This window comes from Acanthochromis polyacanthus, chromosome 13 (genome assembly GCF_021347895.1).
Source record: "Acanthochromis polyacanthus isolate Apoly-LR-REF ecotype Palm Island chromosome 13, KAUST_Apoly_ChrSc, whole genome shotgun sequence".
Classification (NCBI taxonomy): domain Eukaryota; kingdom Metazoa; phylum Chordata; class Actinopteri; family Pomacentridae; genus Acanthochromis; species Acanthochromis polyacanthus.
Window position 1 is genome coordinate 13537773 of NC_067125.1, and position 10431 is coordinate 13548203.

Below are 10431 nucleotides of genomic sequence, written 5' to 3' on the forward strand. Positions count from 1 at the left end.
ATAGGCTTTTCATTGGTCCTTTAATAGAGGATCCATTAGAAGCATCAAACTGGATTATCCCGCTAAGGTGAGCTGCAAGATGAAGACACCAAATGGGAATAGTGTAGCGTTATGTATTTTCTGAGTCTGATTTAATATTCATCAATGCAGACATTTCCATATGAAATAAACTGAGTGGCATCTCCTATGCTCACTCACTTCTTAGTATTCTTCCTACAGATTGGAAAAATAAATATGCAACTCACGCACCATGTAAACTGTGTCTTAAATCTCTGCAAATAGTAGAGATTGCAAGAAAGGGTAAAAAAAAAAACAAACAACATGATGTACAAATAGTTGAGTTGCCGGTATCAGGGGTCAGCATTGGAGCTCAGAGTAGATGGTGTATATCAGACCACAGCCATCAGGTGTAGAAATGATCATTTCAGACACTGCAAGTGAGGAAAGAGGAATTAGTTCCTCCTTGCATGAAGCGAGGAGGTGAGAAAGAAGTGTCATTTTTCTTAATCCTCTCTCTCTCTCTGCTCCCTTGGCTCTAGTATTCCTCTTTCCTCCAGTAAAACCCTGCGCTCCCCCCTTACCACCACCACCACCCCGCCACCTCATCCTCATCCCCCTTTGGCTCCATCGCCTCTTTGCTTTCTCTCACCTCCTCCCAGGCTTCATTAGCTCTGATTGATCCTCTTGTCAGAGCTTATGGCACAGCGATGAACTGCATTGTTACTTTCGGCCCGGAACAAAAAGGAGCACGGATGAAAATCAGAGGACAACAACAATAAACGTGACGCTAGAAGGGCATGACGGAGAAAGTTGAGCGCCTGAGCACAGAGCGCTTTGGCAGATATTGTAAAGTTCGGAGCTTGAAGCCGCCTAGGTGCTTCACTACTATACTGGACTGCTCATCCAAGTGCTTTTTTTACTTTATGTGTTACACAAAGAGCAGAGCTGTGGGCCAGCATTTAATAGTATGGAAAAGTGATGAACGCATGAGGAGACAAGGTGTATGTTTGCAATGGCAAATGTGTAAATTAATAAACAATCTTTCTAGAAGCGCTGGTGCAGCTTTAACTTAAAATTCATTAGTGTCAACATAGTGTTCGAACACTTCATTATAGACACAAAAAAGTTAACATACGAGGAGCATAGCTGTAACAGTTTTATGCCGCTTGTGGTTTTTATTTCTGCAGCATTATTTGAAGGGAAGGTTAACTTAAGAGAATGAATACATCTAATAATGTTTAAATTATGGATTATGTGGGTGTGAAGATTTACAGCACAGCACCGTGCGTGTTATATGCCAATACATAATTTAGAAATACCGTAGCATGTTTTTAGCTAGGCACAAAAGTAGCGCACAGTCCAGTGTTGAAATAAAGCAAAGCTATACAAGCACTGTATGAGATCCAGGGAACAATAAACACTTTATCAACATTCAAATTGATGCACTTTGTTTAATTAGGTAAGGCAAGTTTGACATGAATCAGCTATAAATCCCGGGCTGCTTCTCAATGCCTCATTGGACAGATGTTTTCATTTACAGCATAACAGCCACGGGAGGGTTTCCGGAATTATATTTCACAATGGATGAGAAATCATTATGTGTACTAACTGTGTTACTGCCACTCACGTCTTTAAGTGCGTGAGACGGATGTGTTAACCAAGTAAAATTAATCTTTATAGAGCGGAGCCCGTTGAGTCCATTTATGCTAAAGCTATAAATGATGTCTTACTGTTGTATATTTTGATTTGGAGGAACAGACTGATCCTTGGCCACACATCACTCCATAGCCCCGACACAGTGACACTGTGTGGAGGAAAGAGGTATAGCAGGGACTGATCATCTGACAGCTGCTCTGTGGTCAGAAGGAATCAGCTGCTGCAACTAGAGAGCTAGAGGCATCCTTAAATCGTTGTTACTATGAAATAGGCTTGTGCTACAGTAATGTACATCAGATCTGACATGTTGGGGATCTTTGCAACTGAATCATCTTTAATGGCAAAACAGCTGCTGTTTATTGGTCACAGTCCAAAAGAGGGTGACGCAGGTTGAAATTACATTTTCTGTTGATATTAGTGATCGCAGACAAAATCGTCCAAATATATCAAAAGCTCATTTCAATTCGATTTCCAATTCTTTGTTTCTTTTAATCTTAGTCATTGCTTGCAAAATGTTCAGTTTACTCCAAGTCTTGAGGGGAAATCCTGTAACATTCCTCTGGATCGATGAGTCATTTAGGAGCTGAGTGGCAACACTGATGCTACCTTGAGAAGCCACATATTTTTCATCATGACAACTTGAAAGACAAATGTTTATTTCATTCAGGAATGCTTATGGTGAAGGGGATGCGTATTTGAGTTCAAAGCAGAACCAATTACTGCTTCAAATACCTACAGTGAGATAGGAATACTTCACAGATAAAATTTTTTTTTAAAGAAATCATTTTGGGAAACATTCCACCACCACAAAGATATGCAACCTGATAGCAAATGCCTAATTAGATTACAACAGAGTCAATGTCTGCTTGACTTTCTTAGCCCTTTGCCCACTGGGTGATTCTCCCTATCTATGTTATGTGTCAGTCCAAGGCCATCAACGTCAAAAAGAACTGGCATCCTCCTCCTCTAATGGCTATGTGCTGAAAAAGAGCTGCTATCAGTTTGTGTTCCTACCCAGAGACAAAGTGGTATACCTTCTCAGCATCCCTGGGCAAAAGGATTTTTAGATCTGTGGTGCCTTCCAACTCCAAGACGCTCATGTGAAGGATTTAATATGCAAGAGACACTTCCTCTTCTAACAGTGCTATACTTTAATATGCAGTGAAGTGTTGTTAGGGCATCATTATAACCACTGCACAGCAGAGATTAGTCTTTGTAACTAAAGGATCCTTTTTCATTTGGAGAATATCAATCTTTGGGTTACAAAAAAATAATGAAGTGGCCATAAAAGGACAAAAAAGAACTGTGAAATGTGAGATAATAGCTGCACGGTATCCACAACTAGAGAGGGGGTATAATCGCTGGAGTGGAACAATAGTTCAGAGTTCTCTTGTGGATTCTGTCACCTGGTGTCATTTTACATCAAACAGAATTGAATTTACTCTCATTCCTCACATGCTGCTGACCGTACCACAGCAGAGTGGTCGGGTGAGGAGGGGAAATAAAAGCGAGAGGAGTGATTTTAAGCTTTTAGAAAGGGCTTTGTAATTTCTTTCCCCTTCATTGAGTTCATTATTCAGGCTACAAGGCTGCTAAATCAGGCTGAAGTCCTTTGTGTGTTGGGTGTGTAACAGGAAGACAAGATCATAATGTGACCTGAGAATATTGAGTGGAATATAAAAAACGGCATATGTGAACTTGGGAATACCTGCGAATTGCTGATTGATTTAACAGGAGGAGGGGAGTTTACACACATTTATAATTACTGACTATCATACAACACCTTATAGTAGATAAAACTATACAGTGTGTAAGTTGTTTTCCTAGGTGCAAAACTCAAGGTTTTTCCTTCACTTTACATGAGCCAAATGGAATCACACCCTGATGTTGAAGAAATAAAAGACTCAAAAAAGGTATCCCTGTGCACTCAACTGTACTTTAAATTTGTATTGCATTTTGCCTATGTACAGCACATACTATCTTGGCATAGTAAAAGCAGACAAGAATTACTGGATAAGCAGTCAAAGTATCTAAAACGAAGTTGTGTTCTGTGGAAAATCCCCGCAAACGCTGGTGGAAAAGTCCAATGCTCTTTCTCCTCATTCAGGGTTGACAGCTGTAACTCTCCTATTGATATTCACATCACCCCCAAAGGCATCAATACTAGATGCTTAGATCAACACAACCGTTTTGTTTTTTCCTGCTTCTCTACACTCCTGAATATTTACAGATAAGATGGTCTCGCATACATGCTGACAGTAAGTCAGCTAAGTGCACAGAGGTCTTCCAAGGAACGCTTTCTGGCTTTTATTTGTATTATCACAAGAGGCAAATGCTTTACAAGCACATTGCACAGCTCGGGATTGCAACGCTTGGCATTTAGCACTTTGCCATTTTTACTCTCAGAATGATGGATATGGAATACGAATGCTCAGTGACATGATGACCCAGCAAAACAGCTGCCATCAGTGTACGCGGGCTCCTCGCCCCCTCTGTCTGCCCACATACACACATATACACACACACACAACCATCATCCAGGCCATTTCAATTCAACTCAAACTGATTATAGAATATCAAGCCGCATTGTGAATGTTAAAACATACTGAAGCATTTCTGAATCCCCAATCAAAGATGGAAAAAAGGCTTTGTTTTTGTTCAAACCAGAATTAATTAGCGGTTTTAGCCCAGTGCTCAGAGTTTCTTTCATGATTAATTCTGCCTGAAATGAATTTTCTTTCTGTTGCAACTCAACTGTCTCCTTATAAGATATTTTTAAAAATGAAATAATGACATGAAAGGAGCAGCGGATTAAAACAAATAAATGACCTAATCAAATCAAATAAATAAATAAAGATCCACTCAGACAATGTAGTGTGCAAGTTTTTAAGTTGAAGGCACTAACTAGGTTTTGAGGCAAAATAAACCACAAAAATGCTAAAGCTGGGCTTTGAACCTCAAATGACAACATGTTGGATGTTTAACAGCTTCAAAGGAACACCTCGGTTAAGTGTTAACAGGCTAAAAGAGAGATATCTCATCTTGATTTTACTGCTGCGGAAGGATTGACAGTTTAAATGATCAACTGGACCAGTAATAAAAACCAGGCTTTCTGTTTGGGAGGGTTGGGGCTAGAATTGCAAAAATGGTCTGCACTCTGTAACTTTTCATCATGAAAGACTTTTTAGCAAAATCAATATTGTGAGTAGATGCTGGAAAACTACTCAGAATTTATGCACAGTGGCTCTTTTCCACCATTTCTACTGACCTACAGATTGTAACACTATGAGAAGGTTACTTTTCTGAATCCTTAAAGTGTTTTTGTCTTTAACAGTTTACAATAACAATAGATCACATGGCTATGTATGTATGTGTGAATGTATATATGAAATAGGTCACTGAGCTTAAGGAGAATTATCACCGGTTTCTTCAGCCACCCTCAGTTCTACAGTCAGATTATTGTTAGTTTCACAACCTGCACCTTCACAGTTTTGGTTCAGTCTTGCCACTTTCACAGTGTAATTTCTGGCAACAGTGCTAATTTAGCCAAAAAAGCTCCACAGAGAGTAGCTGGTGAGGAAAATTGAGTGTTTAGCTGCATTGAGGTTGGTGGAAACCAACAACAAGCCAGGCATAAAATAGGAGATTTGTCAGTGGTGCTCTGCATTTTGTGAAGGTAAATCGGACGCTTACTGTTTCTGAAAAGCAGCAGAAAACTATTTCAGCTATTTCACGCGAAGTTTAATGATTGGTATGTGCACTGTCTGATCTACTGAATGCTGTGCTGTCTGGGGTTAAAGAGGTGGTGACTGTGACCTTTATTACAAATGCTGTCTTTAATTGTCGCAAACACTATATTCCGTTGACCACTAAATTCTGATTTTAGTCATATTGACTTGCTGGCTATAGGTCAAAACATGTACACGTAGACTTTGCTGGCACAAAAATATGAGACGCGACGTGTAGCAATGCACAGCTCATTTGTCTGTTGTATCATTTTGTAAAGTGCTCACCGTCTTATGTAACACTGACTGTCTGGTGCCCTGATTGCCAGATACCACCACGTATACCAGCATTGTTAGTCTGAATGCTCTAATTGATGCAGAGAGAAAATGGCATTGTTACCTATTGTGTGATAGTTATCAAAAACACTTAGGTGTTGATCCCTTAAACATGCATTTCTAATCAATGCAGACCTCACATGGTCGTGTTGTGTTTTCGTACCAAACACCTCAGCATAAGTTCAGGTAAACATCAATATCTGCTGACGTCCAACAATCTGGACGCATCACGAGATTGCAGAACTGAATAAACTGTAGTCGCCAATATAAATTATGCTACTTTTAATACATATTTTAAACTATTTTTTTCTTGCACTTTCAGTTTGCAATGCATGCTCACGCAAATACAGCTATGTATTGTGTGCTGCCTTTTGTAATTAAATCAATTTCAATCAAAGTGCAGATATAAATTCTTACATAAGTTTTCTGTCTTGCTCGTGTTTGATTCATTGACAAGTTTGTTTTTCTTCTGTGAAATTCAGCATAATAATGCATAATTAAAAACAATAGGATTTACAGAAGTGTTCATGTCTGCAAAAAACAGATGCAACAATTTCCAACAAGATGCAGGCTGAATGAAATCTAAAGTTTTCGAGCAAGATACACACACTATGCAGAGCACACAAACTTTGCAATAATTTGATATTCAAAGACAATACGTTACACTGCACTTGTCACATCTAACTTGGTATTTGAATGAGAATTAATTGTGCACATTATTATAGTGATTAATAGCACTATAACTTTAATGACTGTAATTTGATAAATAAAACTGTCTGTAGGGTCTTGATGATAAATTCAGTTGATCATTTTCTTCATTGTTTTGTGTGTCTTGCTTGATCTTTGTCAGTGTTTTTTTTTTTTGTTTTTTTTTTTTTGGTGGCAGTAATGTTGCTAGACCAGCCCAACAGATAGAATAGCTATGTGGTCTGGTGGCAATTTATTGGCTATTTGTCTGAAATAAAAAGAGTAAGACAAAGGAGTTGTTGATACAAACACATAAATCATCTCTTGAATTAAAAAAAGCTTTTAATACAAAAGTTTCCTGTCACTTTACAAGATCAAGGATTTAGCAGAAAACAGGCAAGACTAATCTTGCTGTATGTCAACAGTAGTGCTTTGTAGTTGCGACAGGAATACACGTTTTGCATTGTGTAAGGTAATACTACCTCATTTTCCCTCACTTTTGCTGGGAACAATAGAGTTGAAACAAGACTCCCGTAACAATGCCCAACTTTTCTCCCCCTCAGCATTCAGAACATTTTCAGCTCATGAACTGATTTGGTTCCTGAGCGACCCCTGGGAGCTATCTGTTTGGATCTAGAGCATCTCCTTTTTTCATCAGTGCAGCTTCTGTTATCTCACTCCATCACCTATTTATGTTCAACCAATTTCTATATTTCATCAGAGCACTGCCCTGTAGCTGTGGCAAAGAAGGAGAAAAATTTTGCTCTGCAGAATGATAGATTTGTGCTGAGTTGTGAACATTTTGCGCAGGATGTTTTAAACATATTTTAAGAGAAATCACTTTTATTGGTGACATGCATAAAGAAAGTTACTTGTTCTTTTTTTTCTTTTAATAATGACCCCTCGCAATCTTCCAGAGAGAACAAGATTATTGTCACATGCTTAAATCTGGTGATGAAAAGTGATGCACCCCGATCCATATGAATTTGCCCAAAACAGTGCCAATTAAAGTGTGCGTGTCTACACGTGTCTACAGTAAATAATACCACACAGACTGTGCGTCTTTGAGATGCAAAGAACCAGAACCATGCTCAGATACCGTACATGCAGGCTCTGCAACTAAGTGCACCTGCACAAAAGCTGCACATCAAAGTTGGAACAATCAATCCAGAGCAATTCCTAGACCCCAGCGGACTGGGAGTGTTACAGATAGAGGTCAGCTTGGCTCTTGGTGCCAGGTATCTGTGTGGTAAACATGACTTATTAGAGCTGGGTAAGGGTCCGTGTGTGTGTGTGCGTAGGTGTGTTTTTGTGTGTGTTTGGGGGCGGAGGGGTATCTGATGTGTCTGTGGGCGTAAACATCACATGGGAGATTCAAGCACACTGAAGAAGGACAGTATAAATGCACACAGGTGTTGGTCAACAGACCACAGGAGGACACACCTTGACTGCCTCAATCAGCTGTGAACAAGACAGACAGTACGGGGAAGAGAAGACTCTCATTCATCGACCAGTGGATGTACAACAGACAACTGCTGTCTCGGGTGAGTCTAGACTGAAGACAAATCTTTTATTTTAAGATTCTTACTCTCTATGTGCAAATTAGTAGAGAAATTAAGGCAACGCAGTGCTATTACTTCACTATTTAATACCTCATTTTCAGTTGTTTCTACTGCAGTGGAATATTATATTAGATAGCGTGAGCAATAAAAGTACAACCAAGATGCAAATTTTAGATTCTGAATTGGCCTGCAGTAATAAAACGGTAAACTCTAAAATGTGCAGGGTAAATCTGAATCCACTATGCAGAAGAAAACAATTTAAATATAATACATTAGAGCCAGTGTATTTTGGATGTAACATTTTAATCAAAGTAAAACATGTCTCATTTCAACCCGTACGCAGAGTATTCTAAGGGTTTGTGCAAAGGAATAAAATGCAAGAACAGTCCACTCAGTGGTCATTACTTTGATTGCCTAATTGACTACATTTAAACCGTGATTTTATTTCTGATATGTTGAAGATCAAATGTTAAGACTCCAAGTCCAGGCAATGAAGAACTTTTAATGTAAATTTAAAGCTGGATAAATGCCCCTCCAGAGTCTTTCCTACTTGTCATTTCAATCCGTAAAAGCTAGTCCTTTTCTAATGCCGCAATTTTGAGCGACTTATCATACATGCAATTAAAGTGTCTAAATAACTGGAATTACTTCAGCACATACCTTGTTACAGCAGAAAAACACGCTGACCTAATGATTAGGTGTGGAATGACTAGGTCCACTTCCAAAAGGATTAAACCTTGCCAACAAGCAGCACAGTGTGATTATCAGATTTCTTTTGGCTAAATGACTGAATGTGAGCTTCGAGGGTTGCAAACAAAAACATAAACTCTCTGCACTGATTGTTTTGTACAACTTCACACTCGGTAACAAGCGCGCCGTGATCCAAATGGCTATTTGCATGACTTGGCAGGAACAGAGGCCATACTTATTTGGAAACCTCCACACAGCCAATACTGCCAGTTACCATCCATCAAGCAGCAGACTTATGAGAACCCAAAACCTGACTAAAGTCAGAGATTGTTATGTCTGCAAGCTGCTGCTGCCCTCCTGGCCTGGATTCGCTCAAATTATTTTAATGCCACGTTTAGTTTTGCTGCATTGAAACGTAGCAAACAAAGATCATCGTTGGGTTGAGACACTTGCACGAGACCAAAATTCCCAAATTATTTGGCATATTTGGAGCACTTATGTGTGACGCTTCACTGGAAACTTTAGTTTCTCATTAACTTCAAGTTTTTTACTGCAATACTGCATCTTCCCAGGATTATAGGTTTTTCGGTGATGATTAAAACTGCAGTGGGGCAGAGAAGCTTGGAACATGCGAGACTGTTCACACGCAGGCCACAGTGAGACTCAGCTATGTAGTGAAAAGGAGAGGAGTCAAGTATTTGAAGAAGGAACAGCATTTGCAGAAGTAGGACAGGTTCTCACTGGAAACATATTTCCAGTGAGAACCTGTCCTATTTTTTTTTATTATATTCTATAAATACTTATACTTTTATATACTTTTTTATATTCTAAATTGCCACACAAATTCGAATAATAGAGAAATGTTTTGCCATGGTTAAATATTACATATGTAATACATTATACTTAGCACACCATCTTCTTGAATCTTCTTCCTTAGGCTCATTTTTCCTTTTTTAAATAAAATGTTTTCTAATTAGACATTTCTATAAGAGATTCTTTGTTATTATTTTGGAAACCAAAGTGAAGAGGGGCCACAGATGTAATGTCTGTCAGCTTTGAGCAGATTGCTATTGTTTTAGAAGTAGTATAAAGTTTTCATTTGTTTTATTTAAATTTGTTAATTTACGTTATTTTAAGAAAGTAATTTGTCATTACCTTTTTGTTCTGTCATCTGCCTAATTACTGGTTGTCTGTTGGGTAATTGCATACTGTGAATATACAACCCGGTCTCACGGGGATTCGTGAAACTGTCACGTAAATTTTTGTTTCGGTTTCGTGCGCACCAACACGATTTCATCATGTTTTTCGTGCCGCTCACCACGGAATGTTTTTCGTGTTGCTCACAACGAAACCCGCTGTGGTAATCACATCTGAAAGTGGTTTATACCGGCGGATTCATGGCGATCTAAGCTGTCCATCGGCGTATACTGCTTGTGTGATCGCGTTTGCGGCCATCGGACATTCTTTAAATTCCTATGCAAATTGGTAAGTGTACCACCGGGTTATGGTTAGGTTATGGTTAGGGTTATGGTTAGGGTTTTGGTTAGGGACGATGTCATGCAAAATATAGCGTTGGATTCGCCACGGTTTTACATTAAAAATATAATATACCCATTCGTTTGAAATACGTTCTGAGTGGCACGAAAAGTCCGCCGTTTAAAATACATTGGTGCGCATTTCGTGGTGAGCGGCACGAAAAACATGACGAAATCGTGTTGGTGCGCACGAAACCGAAACAAAAATTTACGTGACAGTTTCACGAATCCTCGTGAGAT